This window comes from Protopterus annectens, chromosome 1.part2 (genome assembly GCF_019279795.1).
Source record: "Protopterus annectens isolate FY-2018-M chromosome 1.part2, PAN1.0, whole genome shotgun sequence".
Classification (NCBI taxonomy): domain Eukaryota; kingdom Metazoa; phylum Chordata; order Ceratodontiformes; family Protopteridae; genus Protopterus; species Protopterus annectens.
This window is the reverse complement of record NC_056727.1, coordinates 642,366,153-642,383,681: the sequence shown is the minus strand read 5'-3', so window position 1 is coordinate 642,383,681 and position 17,529 is coordinate 642,366,153.

The window sequence follows — 17,529 nt, the reverse complement described above, 5'->3', positions numbered from 1 at the left end:
GCTGCATACTTTAATTCAAAAATGTCAATGTAATCCCTAGCTTCTGAACCAGTTGGATAGCAAAAAATGCCTGATGTGTTCAACAGAGACAACAAAACTTGGGGACTGACCTCTTCTTTATTTCTCCCTTAACTCCACTGCTGTTTCATATTCATCCTGATGAACTAAGGGCCAAAATATGTTCTTATAAACTGATTGTTCTGCAGTTTCACAATTTGAACCTTTAGAAGGCGGGGCCAAGCTGAATCCTTTCACTAAAATTAAATCAAATAGTCTGCCTCTGCTGGATTCTGATAATGGTTATAAAAAAAAAAAAAACTCCTGTAAATGATCTCCCTGTGAGTGCTGTACTAAAAGTTCATTACCCCTGACTTTGTCTTCGCTTAATATTTCATTACCTGTATCCTCTCCCAGAAGAGTCAAATTAACTGTCTCATTTATATTATCCAAATTCTCTGTGCTGACTGCCACTTTCCAGATTTCCTTTCTACTTTCTTACACAAGGTTTTTGAGGGTTGAGCTGTGTCTAATTTTGTTAAAGTCTGTCCTCTTGGATCCTGAAGGAATGTTTACTTCGTCAACTTGTGGATATTGGAACAACTCTTCTGCCCCAACCCTTATCTTTGCCCAGCTCGCTTTTAAATGTTGTAGTGATACTGAAGCTGTAGAAATAGTGAAATCGGTGGCTAAAAGATTCTTGCCATGTTCACTGTTGTCTCCAAAAGAAATGTATTAGATGCAAACTTGTAATTATGTAAATGCTGCTAAACATTTTTCTCTTTTTTTTGAAGCCATGATAGAACAGATCATGAACTGATGTGTAAGACTTTGAACTCTTGAGTATAGGATCATACCGTCATTGTGACCTGTGAATTTTTTTAAACTGCTGTACTGTAATTTCTCTTTCTGTAATGCTCATGTTTTTCAATACTTGTATGTAAATTATTGTATGTGGAGTTTTTTCCCTGGCCCTCCACTGAAAATGAGCTACTAGCCCAGTTGGCCACTCCCGGTAACCAAATGTTAAATAAAAATAAAAATAAAATAAATACATTTCATTTAGTGATGACTGCCTATGTCCATGAGGGTTGTAGGTGCTATCCCCAGTAAGACTTTGTGGTGCTCCCATTCACTCATTCAGGTTCCTCTTGAACAGTGTCACAGAGGTGCTCTGTTTTCATTAATTGGTAGCCTCTTCCAAAGACGTGGCAGTCACTGGGAGATAAATCTGTTCCTCCAGCATGTCCTATTTTAGTCACAGGCCATATTTAGGTCCCTGGAATGGGTAGCCCTAGACATATTTGATTTATGGATATTCAGTACTTTCATTAGGTTTGGGACTTGGGTTGCTCTGTAGGCCAGGCATAAGTCTCCCCTTAGAAGTCTATACGATACAAAGTATAGTGATGGAAATTTCAGTCGGTCCATGTAAGGCACATGCTGAAGGCCCTTGATCTTCTTTGTTAGAAACCTCTGCGGTTTCTCTAATTGCTGGAGGTGCTTAGTATGGTACATACCGAATGGGGCGTTATACTTAATTATGGGCTGGATGAGTGTGAGTATAGGGGCATTATAACTTCTTTTTCTCTTGAAGCAATGCCTTTACTAATCAAGTGAGCTGCACAGAAAGCTTTCCTTACAATGGTAGGCATGTGGTAGTCGAAGTTAAGGTCGAGGTCAACCTGCGATCCCAGGTCCCTTACCACTTTATGGGTACTTAGGGTATTGTCATTGATTTGATAGTGTGAAGGGACATTGTTTGTGCCAAAGGGAATGATGAATCATTTCTTTGCATTCAGCTTGAGACTGTGACTAATACACAAGTCCTTAGTCTGTGTGAGACCATCTTGGAGTATAATGACATCATTTGGGGATTCAGTGACCTTGCCTAGTTTGCAGTTGTCTGCAAACTTGGTCAGCCACAACCCTTTAGTTTTGACCTGAACTACTGAGAAGTGTATACCAAACAGTAGGGGGCCCAGTACTGACCCCTGTGCACCTTGCTGGTATCAGGTTTGCTGGTTGATGTAGAGTCACCCACTTTGATAGTGTGTGTCTGGTTTGTGAGCCACTTGGCAACCCATCTTACAACGAAGGAGTTTACATTCAGTTTGTTAAGTTTATTGCTAATGCCTGAATGTGGGATTGTGTTGAAAGCCTTTGCCAAGTTGAGGTATGCTGTGTGCACAGATTTGCCCTCATCAATGGTCTTGGTCACACTTTCAAAGAAATCCACCAGATTTAACATGCAGGATCTGCCATTCACAAAGCCGAGTTATGTAGAATCCAGGGTTTGGAGGTCACCTGTGTCTTTATTTATGAGGTCCATAATGATACATTCCATAGCCTTACAGATAAGGCTGATCAGGCATATGGGTCTGTAATTCCAGAGTCTGCTGCTAGGCCACCTTTATGGAGGGGAATAACTGTAGCTGTACTCCATTCCGCAGGCTATGACTGAAAAGGATACTTAGTGGTGATGCTAGTTCATCTTTTAGCCTGTTTAGAAGACAGCCTGGGATATCATCTGGTCCCAAAAAGGCTGTCTTCTTTGCCTTGGACAGAGCTTTGAGGACCCACTCTTCAGATATCTAAGGGGGGGGGTTGAGGGAGGGTTTGACATACGTTAGGAGGGGATAAGGGAGGGAAATCTTCACCAAATCTATCCGCTAGCATGTTTGCTATCTTTGTGGGGTCAATGTGTGTGATACTGTTGGCCATCAGGTCTGCACATGCTTGGGTCGTACCCTTTGGTTATGTAAATAGCTGTAAAAGACCTTATCGTAATCCTTGGCAGTACTTGCTAGGTCTCTCTCAAAGGAGCTCTTGGAGGATTTGACAAGTTGTATTATTTGCCTGTTAAGGCTGAGAAGGGTGCTTTTCCATTGCTGGGTCCTTGTCTTTGCTTTCCTGGACAGTAACTTTTTGCATTTATTGTAGAGTTTGCTAATGCTGGAAGTCCACCATGGCAACTTGATTTTACTTGGGGCTCTGGCTTTGATTCTGTCTGGTACAGCTGAGTTTATACACTTATGCAAGTGATTGTGCAGGGCTTTAGTGTAAGCTTTGGAGTAGTTACCACTTTTAGCTTGGGGTGGGGCTTGGAATGCATTTATACCTTCACCTAGGGGGGTATAGTTTGCCTTGGTGAAGATTTTCAGTCTGATTCTACCCTTTGTGAGTTTTGGTGTTAGTGTCAGTTCAAAGATGACTGATTTGTGGTCAGTTTTAGCTAATGAGGGTCCAACAGTTGCAGCAGTACACCTGTTTGACATGTTGGTGAGGACCAGATATAGAATACTTGTTCCTCTTTACAGGGCATGGAGAAGTTGCTCCAGGGCATTCAAATTCACAAAGTCAAGAAACTTTTGTGCTAGCAAGTTTGGGCTAGAGAAGGTTTTTCCAGTTGATGGTGGGATAATTGAAATCTCCCATAACCAGTATGTTCAGTAAAATTTGGATTGTCTTCAGTTTGGTTAAGTTGGTTGCGTAGGTATCGTGACCCATGGAGAGAAATCTATAACTGTCTAGGACTTGAATAGGGATCTTACCCACCATAACCTGGACCTAGAGTAACTCCATGGAGTTGTCCATTTTAACTAGACATGGGGAGAATTTATTTCTAATATAGATTGAAACATGGCCTCCTTTGATTTTCGCATGTTCATTTTGCAGTCTAAAGGTATGTAAGGCATTGTAGCCTTGCAGTGCCAGGGTATTCTCTGAGCCCTTAAACCAGGTTTCTATGACTGCACAGACATCTACATCTTCTAGTGATAGAAGTGCTTCCAGGGCATTTTTTGATTTAACCCCGTAGCATTTAGCAGCATGTGCCTTTTTTTGTTGTTTTCAAGACCTTGCTTAAAAAAGACACTATAGGGGAAGCAAAAACCTTCGCCAGCAGCCGAAAGCCTAGGGGTGCCAGGTGCAAACTGTCTCTGGCAAAGCAATGAGGTTTGTCAATCATGGCTTCCCAGGTGCAAAGGAACTGGATCCTTTGTAATGACCCCAAAAACTATGCCAATTATTGAAATCAATCTTTTTTTGTTTATATTGTGGCATCATTCTAGGTAAGGGTAGTATGCTGCTCAAAGTTAGGGACATACCTGCCTTGACAGATACTCAGTGAGTATGACCATGTCTCTCTTCATATAGACCAGTGAGGTACATCTCAGGTCATTCACACTAACAAGAACTATGACAGAGTCATAACGGTACTTGTTGCTGAGAGACCTGAGTGCATGCGTGATTTGGTGAACCCTGCCACCGAATAGGCAGCTGACCATGACTTTCTCCTTATCCAGCCTAGTGAGTGGGACATCCATGTGTCTCACTATTGCGTCACAAGAAAATTTGTTTTTTGAGTGTTACAGCTTACAGGCTTGGTGGGTGAGACATTGGTGTTGCTATGTGTCATGGGTGCTGTGAAGTCTATGTTAACTGTAGCAGACTTGTGTTTTAGAGGTTTTGGATGTTTCAGTAAGATTTATATGTTTGATGCATACTATGTGTATGAGTAGTTGTATGTGTATCAGTAGTTGTACTATGTGAATATGTAGTGGTGGGTGAGTTGATAACCTTCTCCGTCTTACTCTTTTGCGTGAGAGATAGCATAGATTCTAGATTCGTGGTGAAAATACATCTCTTGCACTCTGTACTGGACTGTATTATTAGCACAGGGTTGTCTGTGTACATGAGGCAATTGCTATATTATCTCATGAGACCCAAGTCAAAAAGGTTGGCAGGAGAAACAAGGGTAGTCCAACTGTCCATAATGCTAGGTTGAAGACTGTTGTCACTAAAAGTGGCTTTTCAGAAACAATCACGGATAAGTTCGGCGAATGGATATTTCTTCCTGGGTTTTAAGGGACACTTTGCTGAATTTAACTCTCCAGCTTTGGCACACAATTGCATGGTAGTGCACGGTGCTGTGCGATGTGAAAACAAGCAGAAACCTGCTCAGATGCAGGACCTAAATACCAGAAGCTAAAACTTTAGAAAAAACTCTAACAAAATTCAAAAAGACCAATAAGAATGCTTATTCCAAGACCTAGATCGGCCTCCCTTCAGTCAGATGCCAATCAAACACAATTCTCTCGTAAAAGTGCAGATAGGCCCCTTCCAATCCAAGATGGCCTGGAAAATGTGATCAGAACAAACCACCACATTTCCTAGCCATGGGTTAAAGCTACTATGTACCTATCATGGTCTGCTGAATCAATGTCATAATGGAGTTACTGTTACTTTATTGCTATAAAATGCTACTTATTTATTTATTTATTTATTTTTAATAATAGATACTGGAACTGACAACTTGCATTGCCTTTCGCCGCACGCTTGATAGCTTATTGAGTAATAAACTACTCCATATACATTAAAAAAAAAAAAAAAAAAAAAACCCAAAGCTATTCTGATAATAAAAAATGAGTCTGCTCAACCACACTCAACTGATTACCCTTATTCTCGGTAAGTTATTCTAACACCACTTTTTCGCACACTCATTTTTTTCTTTTTATATAAAAGACTGGCATTTTCAGCCACTAGTGATCGATTCCACTGACATTTTTCAGCAAAACACAGCGAGTTACACAGTTTGTTCCTTTTCAGTAACCGACGACCAGATTAAAGGCAACGTTGCTGAACAAGGAGGATATTCTTAATTCGGACTAGGGACATACACCTGTCAGCTTCCCTGACAAAAGTGTTGCATGCCAAGCAATGAGCGATTTTATGAAATAAGGATCTGGTTTTCTATAGCAACAAAAATACAGTCCTGTAACAGATGATAAAGCAGTAAATGAAATGAATATTGATTTTATTATGAAAATATAACTATTGTTATTCATTTTGATAAAAAGTAAAATACTTTGCTAAATGATTTGAAAATATTCATTGACTGCCAAGTTGTGTGCTGAAAATAAGACCATTAGATGCAAAGAAAATGAACTTATATGAATATGTATGACATTTATACTTATGAAATACAATTTTTCAAAGGTGAAATTCTAATAAATCAGTATTTTTAACATTAGAAGATAAGCAATGCATGCCTTGAGTATAATTTCTCTAAAAGGCAATATTATTAAAATAAAACTGATACCCCTCAAGTCCTTCCATGCAAGTTATACTATGAAAGAAATTTAATTAGCTGTCAACAGGCTAAAAAGTCTGTGCAGATTTCCTCTGACAGAAATTACCAGACAAAGAGAGCTTTTCCTACATAGTTAAATTGGTTTGGTCTGTTAATCTTGACAATTTAAAAAGGGAGTAATATTTCAATATGAATTTTGTAATTATAGTTCTTTAAAGTTCTTTCATACCAGGGATAGCTCTCACAACCCTCCTGGACATGGGCAGTCATTACTAAATACAACCGTGGATACTGACTAGAGTATCTATGGTATTAAATTGGGATGAAATGGTTAAACTTGAAATGAACTCTGTGTCGATAACCTAGTAACCTCCTATCCTATGAAAATAATTGTTTTATTTTCATTAACAGTTGCTACCAAAGGAAAAAAAAAATCACTTTTTTATAGCATACCAAAAGTAATAAGACAAAATGTTGACATGCTTAAATGTAAAATATATTTAAAAAATGTCCTGGTAAGGAGTTGACTGTATCTTAAGTCTAAGATTAGTAAATCACTGTATGTTAAGTTTGATCCCCTTTCCCAAATGTTCATTATTTTACAGATGCAACTATGGCTACAGCATACCAGAGATAGATATGTGTAATATTTATGATAACTTACCTACTAGTTGATGCAGTATAATTAGCTAAACATTTGACATGTTGATTTAAATTCACACCCTGGGACTCAGAAACATTGCAATTGCAATTATAGACAGCCTTTCTCTGATTACTCTGTATGCCCTTTGAGCACCGGTGCTTCTTTAACAATGAATGCAGCCAGGTAAGTGCATGCAAAGACCAGCTCATCTAATATATAGGCTGTGGCCCAGCAGGGGCTATGAATAGAATGTGTAGTAGTGTGTTACAACTGCTAGGAAGTGTGAACACAAGTAGTGCTTATGCAATGAGCAAAGAATGCCTTAAGGCCCTATCTCTCCACTAAGCCTCTTACAGGTTACTTAGAGGAGATTTATGCCTGGCATATAAGGCATCCTCACATCCAGCCCTGATGGATCGTTTGCACATCTGCAAAATGAACAACACCTGAAACACTAGATCTAAGGATTAAACTTTGCCTGTGACATTAATAGAACACCCTGGTGATCCTTGCACTGTGGAATAGGCTAGCCATCCATGTGAAGTAGAATTCATCCCTGACCCTATTCAAATGTAACCTTGACCATTGGATGAGAAATTACAAATTCTCCCCATGTCTGGCTCCCATGTCTTTTAAGGAGAGAGGCAGACAGCAAATAAAATATTACCTGACTAACATAGCCACCCCTCCGACAAAGCCCTTAGCCACCTCCAAACTAAGATATCCCTCCTCATACTCACCTAAATGGGGACACAATTGTGTATAGGTTCATAGGTTCATAGGTAGGTACTAGGCTATCGGCCCAAGGGTCCAAGTAAACCTAGCCAACAAGGTTCCCTGGTTTACGCCACCCAAGAAAGTTATTTTCCTGTGCTCCTGTTGAGCAGAGCCACAGAAGTGATCCCGGGGTGTATTTCCTATTTCCCATCCACTTATCAAGATTTTTCTTGAAGAGTACTAATGAGGAACTTAGCTTTACATAGATGGGTAGCTTGTTCCAGAGTATGGGAAGTCTCTGTGACAGGAATCTATCCCTCCAGCATGTCCTTTTTATTTTGATGACATGGTTTAGGCCCCTAGAGCATGTAGCTCGGAGGGATTGGGATTTCTTTAGGTGTAGCATGTCCAACAGCTCTGGATTTGACATAGCTTTATGTCCTGATGGTCATTTGCCTGGTATATACCCATGAACCTATGAACCTATGATCATGACGCTGCTGCTGTTTCCTATACCTTTAAAATAAATGGAGAGAAAACTAAATAATAAAGAAAATAAATGCATGCAATGGAAAGGATAGTGACAAACAGGGTGGGAGAGAGAGAAATACAAATGCAACAAAAACTGAAGTTAATATATATATATATATATATATATATATATATATATATTTTTTTTTTTTTTTTTTTTTTTTTGACTATGAAATACTTGAAGGACCAACAAACAATTCTCAGTTTAAACAAGACTTTTGACAGACACAGCTCAGAGGGCACCAGAACCAGCAGCCAGCATTACCTTCATTTTGACAAGCAGAGGACTGACACGATTAGCTACATGGATAAACTAGCAGGGTTCTCTAGTACAAAACACAGTAATGATGGCTAAGATAAATGTATATATACAAAGATATCATGCTGATCAGAGATATATTTTGCTTACAGTTTATAAATAAAGGAAACAACTATATTGACAAAGATTGTCTATTACTCAGACTTCCATCAACCTAAAAATGTTGCTCACACATATTCCCCCTGTCCAATGCCACAGTTAGCATAGTAAGGCAGAAACCTCAACTAAAATATTTTATAGTAATATAAAAGGGAGGACTTGGACCCATAAGCATACTTATTGCGGAGCATAGCCTTAACATATTGACCTATTTGTCCAAGTATATGACAACACACATGCACAAATACACTAATAGCACTGACTAGGCATACTGCTACTTTTGACCCATGACAGTTGTCAAAGAACTGGAAGTGGTGCATAAAAAGTATACAGTGTGGGAAAGGATTCCTACTTCTGCTAATATGAAAAATGTACAGTCTGAAGCAAGTCTACTCACTGGGTGTGATCTCTTAGGAACTTCAATCTTCTTCTGATTAGCTGCCTATTCTCTTCAATTTCTTCAGGGATTATAGAGTTAAAAAGAGCACTGTGCAATATTTGTGGATGACAATCAGTGGCAGGTTATATGTATAACTATGAAAAGTTATAATTTTTATAGATGTGGTAACTGCCATTTAATTTCGTAAGAGGTTAAGATTGTGGGATCTCATGTCACTGCAATTGTAATGGCAAGAATCTTTGTACACAGGATGCTAGTGTCACAGGTGACAGCCTGAGCTAAACTATACCAGGCTTCACAGTCTTATACTGAAGCCCTTAATAGCCCTCCTGCAGGAGTCTGTTGCAGGAACCCTTAAGAAGGAGGTCCAAAAATATTTTGGACTCCTCACACAACCTCAGTGCATTAAAAGGAACACACTCCTTTCTCTAGTCATGATGTCTCACCTAAAAGATTCTCAGAAGCAAATGATTTAAAATTGGTGTCCAAATCTAAGGCATTTCAAGTCTGCTGCACAATGATATGCATTGATGAGCATGTAATTTCTGTGACAGATAGCAATTTAGGATAATATAGGTACTGTATTACTAAGGTTCACAATGGCAGTTTAAGATGGTAAACATGGCAGTCCTGCTATTCAAAAACAGTAATGAACTAATCCCTAATTGACATAATCATCATGCACATCCAGGCTAATCTGCATGATATAAGTGTGATGGCAGGCACATAGCCTCATAGCATTATGGGAGAAAAGTGTAGTGCACAGAGTTCAGAACCTGCTAAAGGTGAATTTCAGAACATTCCTTCAGGAAAAATACTTCTGCTTGTATAAGGTAAGAGCTATTTTTAACAAGTCCATTAATTTGTATTACAGCTGTATTTAACTGCTATTCAACCTGTTGCCATATTAAGCTGTATGCTTGTCAGTACATCTAAGTATATTGGCAAAGGTAGATTGACATGGGGGATTGCAAGAGTAAAGTAATTTCTGGGCTGCAGAGTTGTTAAACGTGATGGAAGACAGACTTATAAGCATATACTCAGAGCACAGTTCAAAACATTTGTATTGTGCAAATTATTCAAATTGCATAAAATACATACATTTGACTGACATTACACTTATCTTAGTAGCAAAGGTATTTTTAACATTGAGAACAGTCATGTCATCTTGGTCAGTTCCAGTGGCATGATGTAGGTTTGCTGAGCAGACATCCCCCACAAAACAATGTGCCTGACATTAATTAAAGAGTGTGGGTGGGTGCATATACTTATATCTATCTATCTATCTATCTATCTATCTATCTATCTATCTATCTATCTATCTATCTATCTTTTTATACGTGTACCTGAGAAGAATAAAAACCCACTTACCTGAATCTCTAAACACCGAGACGACTTCACCGAAACCACAGTTTAATGAAAACTTGGAACACCGGAAAGTTACTGTGGGATAGGAACCACTTGGCCACAGAGATGATATATTTAGTTAGGGGGATGTGGGGGGGGGGGGCATCCACATGGAATGGATGAGTGGTTAGTTTCCCTGAGGTCATTATCGGTGTTCTGAGTTTTTGTTAAACTGGGGTTTCTGTGAAATCATCTTGGTGTTTAGACATTCAGGTAAGTTGGTTTTCATTCATTTGAAGTAGACCGATATATAAGCTACCAAGCACATGATTAACATGCTATCTAGCCCAGGAGGAGACTACTGGCATTATGATTTATCAAGGGCATGCAAGAACCAGGTTGGTAATTCTGTTGTTTTCCATATCAGCAGAACAATGCCTAAAAAACAAGGCAAGCAGATGCACACTTTTGACATGTAAGTCTAAGTTCTCAGATGCACAGAATGAGATGCTAATCCAGATGCACCATATCCATGGAGTATGGCTCTTCGGCCTGCGAAAAACTAACCAGTCCTACTGGGACCATGCCTGGGATGATGTGACAAATTTAATGTGGTTGGCAGTGAAAACCATGGTTATGAAATGATGTGCCAGAGAGCCAGTAATATTATACTTAGTATTGAACAAACATCACATTGGGCAATGGGTGGGTGGCATTGAATGAAAACCTCTCCTGGAGAAAGAGAAGTCCCTGGCATATCTCACATGGAGTGACACCTCTACAGAGTCCCTCAGTGATATGCTGGATGTGGGACCAGTGCTGTACAGGCTCCAGAACCAGTCCACCTGATATTCCTGTGGTATATAGGCCTAATTCTGTATCAATACCTGTAAGTCCTCTGCACCCCTTAATCAATATCAAACTTATCAAATCTGTCTGACTTATGGGATAAAAGTACACAGAGGGTTCAGCATCTGCAGCCATCTGCATGAGCTCGACAAATGAAGTACTACTTTTTATTATTTATTTTATTTTATTTTATTTTATTTTACATTTGTTGACAGGGAGTAGTCTGTCTGAGCTACAAATAGCCCCTTTTCAGCAGAGGCCCGGGGAGAAAAGCTCCACAGAAAGAAACAAACACAGCAAAAGCAATTACAGAGATAAAATGACAATATTTGCTGGTATTAACAACATTGTGCGAGTTACAAATATTTAAAGGTAGTAGTCTTCTTTCGTTTTTTCCCGGTTAGGGGTCGCCACAGCAGAACTCCGGTCTGCTAATGATTGATAGTTGATTTTTACGTGCCGAGTTACCAGCCCTGACGCACAACCTTCAACGAAAATATGCCCATTCATGCATGTCTCCACGCAGAAGACACTCTAGGTGAGAATCGAACCGGACAGCGTCTTACTGTGAAGTGACAACGCTACCACAGCACCACCACTGCGGGTACAAATATTTAAAGGTAATAATTTCTAATGCAAGCAATGTAAGATATAATTATATTCTCATAGTAAAAAGAGTGTTCAGTATAAATATTAGTTACTTACTCGAGCTGATTGAGGGGAGGTTAGTAGGAGTTAAACTAAAGGAAAGGAAAAGCTGAGCATAGTGAAAGCCAAAGTAAGGGATAGTGATCAACTAAGGGGCAATTTATATGGGGAAGGACAGTTTATGGGGGATGTGTGAAGTGACAGGATGATTTGATTGCACACGGCTGGTGCAGGATCATATTTACACTGGATATTTTTTGCTTTGGTCTGTTCACAAGTGATACTTTATCTGGCACCAGCACTGAGGAACTGCCCCTGCTTAATGTCGGAGGATCTGCAGCCTCTGGTAATCATAGTGGGAATGAACTGGTACAGTCAGTGAGTACAAGTTGTATGCTGAATGCAGGGAATGTGGCTAATGTATCCCCAGCAAAGACTGCAACATAATATCTATGCCTGTGGATTCCCAAGCTGCCTACAGCTCACAGGGAGAAAATGTTAATGGGGGCATTATCAATCAGGGACATATGCAGGCTCCAGAAGGCAGGTGTAAGAATCTACCTCTATCACTTCTTGCTGGAGATGTGTTTACTCCATCCCTCTGAGGTTTGTATGATAGTTGCAGCAATCCTGCATATTTGCAGGACTATCGTAGAAGCACAGGCTAGTGCGAGCATAGCTTTGATGGAAATAGTGAGGATGATGTACAGTGTGCATGATGACTGACAAGAGCATATGTCTCATATGTTTGATTGCTTGGATAGACTCAGTTACACATTGGAAAGTGCTATGTCTCCTCTGAGTCACTTGCCAGGGTTGAGGGGCCATCTGTGAACCTAGTCAACTGATATATCTACAAATGGCAGCTAATATGGTCATGGATCAAAATCCTTTTCTAGCAGTGGTAGCACATCCATGGTGACTTTTGTTGTGGAGATGTCTACATCCAGGATAGAATGGACCAATGGCCATTTCCATCACTATAGTGATACTTCTCATAGCAGATATCACACAGGGTCATGCAGCACACCCACACCTAATCAAGGTCATAGCACATTCACAATAACTCCTCGTAGAGGCATTTATCATAGGCAGGGGTGCGCATGAGATACTGAACCCTCTGACATACATGCCCTGGGCCTCTGAGTAGATGAGGTTGTGTCCCTTCAGACCTACACTCACAACACCACCACCCATACATCAAACACAAACACTTCCACTGACACTGGCTCTTCACAAAGCCTTTTGCATTATGCAGCCCCCCCCCCCCACACCCACACACACACACTGAAAGGCAATAAACACAACATATTTTACTTCAATAATCCTCAGCACTCACACTTTTCCTAGGGAAAGACATGCACACATTTGATTTTCCCATAGCTGTGCAAATGAAAACTGTGCCTTCACTTTGTACAGTGCTTCTTAGGTTACCTGTGTCTCAGGCACAGAGTGGCTAGCCTATGCATGGATAAGTACAGGCAGGAGTTAGTTTTGCATGCATCCATTTTATTATAGTGCATCTGTTTTACTCTTGCATACTGTGCTTTGAAACTATGTGCAAGCTGTTACATTTTTGCTAGTGTCATAACATATTGCATCCACCTCCATCTGTCATGATCATCCCTTTCTGCTGGCTCTTCCATTGACTCCACGTGTGACTCAACCTCCACTGCTTGATGTACTGGAGACTGCTGCCCCTGCAGGTACCAACCCAGGTGTAATTGCTTCCTCTGTATGATATCACATGACACTGTACACATATTATTTTTCTCACAAGCCACAGTCATTCTGCAGAGCACCACTGAATGAATCCAGACAGTGAAATTGTGCCTTCACAGCCCAACACATGCTTATTAATGTTACTTGTTTGTGATTTGGCATGATTGTATACATAGTCTGTTTAATTTTATGGATTTCTTATTGGTGTCATGAGCTGGGAATCCAGGGCATATCTGATATCACCAACAAGATGCAAACCATTGATAAAGGTCATAGGTGTGCCATATGTGGGAGTCATGATAACTGCCTTACTTGCTTGAGCACACATTGTAGATGATATGCCATCTATTACAGATCACCTGGTAGTTAACAGGATGATGCGCTTTGTGGTTCATGTACTTCCTTTACAGTTTACCAGATGGGGTCTTTATTTCAGTGTGGGTACAGTCAATGGTTCCCAGAATCTCAGGGAAAAGCAATAACATAGAATTCCCATATGGTGTTGTGTCTCTTGTCTGGGGTATGTGAGAACCACATATGCTCCCCACATTCAAGACACTGATGGAGTATTCTTAATACAGATGCCCAATATTCTCCCACTGTGCTCCCAGTAGTTCATTGAAAAGTCCATGTAGCTAACATATGTAAAGCCACACATACCTTAGCATTCACTGGCATAGGAACTCCAGCATTCCTCAGGGTTGCAGATGACACTGTCACAAGCTCACAATATCTTGTAGTATATCCCTGTCTACATGGTACCAGTCTACAATGTCAGTGTCATGAATTCCATAAAATGTTAAGCACAGTCAGATGAACCAGTGCCTTCAGGGAGACATTGCACATTGTTGGGCATAGTAGCAACTATAAGAGCCTCTTGCAGATACACATTTACTACTGTTATGGTAACCCAAATGTTTCTTAACAATTTTCTCAATATGAACTGAAGCATTCGGCCAGGTTCAAATATACAGCAGGCACAGCCATCTTGTTTTCCTCATTAGCATAAACAGATATGCTCATTTCAATACTGATGGTCATTACCATATCATTCTATGGCTAATACCGTATACCAAACTCAGCCATGCTGCTTGGTCTGGCAATGTTATGGTGCTTGTTTTTCTGAATTGCACATGACCTGCATGCGACTACTCATCATCCAAATTCAATAATCATAATTCAGTACGTTTTTCTGAACCCAGCCCACTGATTTGGTACACCCTAGTCATTGTTCTCTGAAGAAATCACTGCCAATGCAATTTCAATTTGTGAGCTAGCAGGAATAAAGCCATGTGTGTTCTTTTCTCTGTGTTCATGTGATCATGGATATATATTAGTTTGTGGCTACATAAGACATGCAACCAACATCAAGGAGTACAGGCAGACTTCTCACAGATAAAAATGTTTTTAAAGAGAGTTGATGATTGAGAAATTCAATTGGTTGTTTTCATCTGGTGGAACTTTCACCAAATTTTAACTCATGGATAGGTACAGCAGTCACCTCAGATGTGTCAAGTACTTAAGGCTATATTATAGTTTGATCCGTAAATTGGAATATGTAGTTCCCTTCCAGTCCATATAAATTTCTTTATTTTTTTTTTCTTCATCTTCAATAGTTTAATTCTAAGTATAATTTTTGTTTTTGTGATTTTAAGAAATTAAGTAACCCACTTTATGTCCCAAAGTGTACATATCTGACTTAGGCTCACATTTAGTTGTGATAGCAGTACTGCACAATAGGACTAACAGACTAAACCATTTTGTCAAATGCTGCACAAATGTCCTCAAATTCTCACCCTGAACATTTGTGTTAACTTCCCCTTTACATATTGTCTCATCCATTTCTCAATGTTATATACCTTGGGAAAAGAAATACTTCTATAAAGAATCATAACCCCTTGCAATTTTCATATACCATAGTCAAATATGTTATAAATGTCAGGTCCACAGTTATAAGATAATTAAGAGGAAATGTCAGAGAAGTTTTATTTATTTTTTTTATTTATCCTTTTGTTGACTGGGTTAGTCTCACTAAGAAATTAGTTTCTTTTTAGGGGAGACCTGAGGTGGCATTTATGCTACTTGGAGAAATTTGGCCAGTGCATCAGGGAACATTCCCTACTCAATGAGTTGCAAGTAGGACTGAAGCATGATTGTGAGCTTCCTGCCTTTGTTCTTAGTACAGTAGCAGATCAGAGAATCAGGGAAGGTGGAAAATGGAGCCCCAGGAGCTTCACTGTGGTAATACTACATCCATGAAGGCAGTTGAGACTTCAGTTATAGTAGCAGGCAAGTCAGGGGATGAGATGAGAGAAGAGAAGGCATCTGAGCCATCATACTTGGATATATGTTTTGGCAGATCAGTAGAAAAGGCAGTTAGGCCTTCTGAGCAAATGTCTGGTATAATGGCAGACCCTGGAAGAGAGGAGAAGACTGCTGAGGCTTCTTTTATAGTAAATGAAGCCGTGGAACACAAATTCAGGAGAGAGAAGGGAGTTGAGCCTTTAATGGATTCTGAAAATTTGTTTCAAGAGCAGTTATTTAGAGAATAGGAAGAAACAACTAATGGATGTATCATTACAACCTTCCAAATGGGAGGATTGCAGGATGATTTACTTTTGGACCTTCTAAATACAAGTGAACTGAAGAGTGGGAGAGAAACTTCATAGAGTGATGACATGGAAAAAGTTGGTGAAGCACAGACCATCATCGGGAAGGACACATATGCAGAAAGAATGATGGAAAGCAAACAAAAGAAAAGAAAAAAGATTTCAATAATGCAGAGACAAGGAAAACAAAAGAAAAAAAATGCTGTCAGTATTTCCAGTAAAAAAGGATGAAGGAATGGACAGGTATAAAGTTTGGGATAATGTGATAATGCCTTTAGGTACAAAGGCATTTGAGGCAAGAGCTTTTATTCACATAAACAAGGACATTTTCAGTGATGTTATCTTTGAGACTGTTTAAAAGATTGAAAAATGTTGAGGGGAATATGAAGAAAGAAAGACTGTTATCCATGAAACATTTATGTGCTTATAGCATTTAGTAGAGAAACAAAGAAAACAGTTCATGTTAAATTTAGAACAGAAGTAGAAAAAAAGACTTTGAAAAGACATTCAAGCAAAATGTGTAAAGATGTTATGGACAACTCTAACGTTTTTGTTACTAGAGGTTTATAGCAAGGGCAGCTCGTTGTATAGGACTGCAGGACTGCAGCCCCCCCCCCCCACCTGTAGAAAGACCAAATCCCCATAGAAAGAATAAAAATAAAATATCCCCGTAGAAAGAATCCCATAAAAATAAAAAAATAAAAAATTGTGAGTCTCGGAACTCTGCGCATGTGTGCATGCTTAGTTCCTGGAACTCAGACCTCCTGACTGCTTTGTTTCAGACCTCCAAACTGCTGTGTTGCAGTCCTAATAGGGGAAAGGCATCTCTGCCCTGCAGATGGCCAGAAGTCTGTGTGGTGACGACCGCATAGACCAGAAGAACTCAACTGCATCGTCTGCAGGCCACGCCCACTCTCGCACCAACCAGAGCAGTCCCAGTCTTCTCACACCAACCAGAACAGTCCCAGTCCCCTCACACCACCAACCAGAACAGTCTTAGTCTTCTCGTGGGGAGGGATGGATTTTGAATGGGACTGAATGCTTGCAGCTTGCGCAGGATTAAAGGAACACTATTATGGATTACTATGGAGGGGTGACTGAATACTTGCATGGGGCACTGAGTTCAGACTGAATATGGAACACAGAGTTCAGATAAGATGTGTGTGTGTGTGTGTGTGTGTGTGTGTGTGTGTGTGTGTGTGTGTGTGTGTGTGTGTGTGTGTGTGTCACATATTGCACAAATCGTGTACACTCATTTTCAATCACATGCATAAATCAGCAGTATAAGACATTTTGATATGATTATTGCTTGAGGACTTGTCCATGTCTGTTATTTATTTGATAATCAGCTTTTGCGGACTAGATAGTTGGATTTTTCAGCCAAAACCTTGTACAACCTGTCAATAAAGATTATGCACTCGATGTAAAAGAAACTATTAGAGAATGCACTGTTACACATTTGAAACACAATATTATTAATTATGTTTATTGCCTTCATGAATCATTTTACTTTATTTTGAGTTACTGACCAGTACACAATGGTAATGCACAAGT